Here is a 414-nt window from a genome sequence, read left to right as displayed (position 1 = left end):
TCTTCTTCTTCTTCTTTTTTTTTCTTAACATATCTTGCATTATCGCTTCTCGGCCTTTTGGCTAAGATCAAGTGTAGTATCTGTTCTTATCAGATTTAGGTTAATCTTAAAAAAGATAAAACTATCTAAATTTGACCTTGTTTCTTTCTTTCTCTGTGTGTTTTTCTTTTCTTTTTTTTCTTCTCTTCGCTTCTCTTCTTTCCTTTCCTTTCCTTTTCCTTCCTTCCCTCCTTCCTTCCTTCCTTCTTTCCTTTCTTTTTCTTTTATTTTTGGTGACATACTCTGTGCTCTTCCTGGCCATCTCTTTTTTCTCTATGGTTGGCCTGCCATTAGGAGAGAAAATGAACTCTGCCATGATGTCCTTTGAGGAATATAATTCTCAGTGACCCTCAGGAAGTAGTGGTGACGTGGAAG

General features: G+C 36.7%; 1 pseudogene; it reads left to right on the top strand.

Moving 5' to 3' along the window:
- The first annotated feature begins 41 nt into the window (after positions 1 to 41).
- Positions 42 to 141, top strand: LOC115941584 (U2 spliceosomal RNA; annotated as a pseudogene).
- The last annotated feature ends 273 nt before the right edge of the window (positions 142 to 414 follow it).

Source organism: Leptonychotes weddellii, unplaced genomic scaffold (genome assembly GCF_054177405.1).
Source record: "Leptonychotes weddellii isolate Sample4059 unplaced genomic scaffold, ASM5417740v2 HiC_scaffold_78677, whole genome shotgun sequence".
In the NCBI taxonomy this organism is placed as follows: domain Eukaryota; kingdom Metazoa; phylum Chordata; class Mammalia; order Carnivora; family Phocidae; genus Leptonychotes; species Leptonychotes weddellii.
This window is presented reverse-complemented; position numbering and strand designations above follow the sequence as displayed.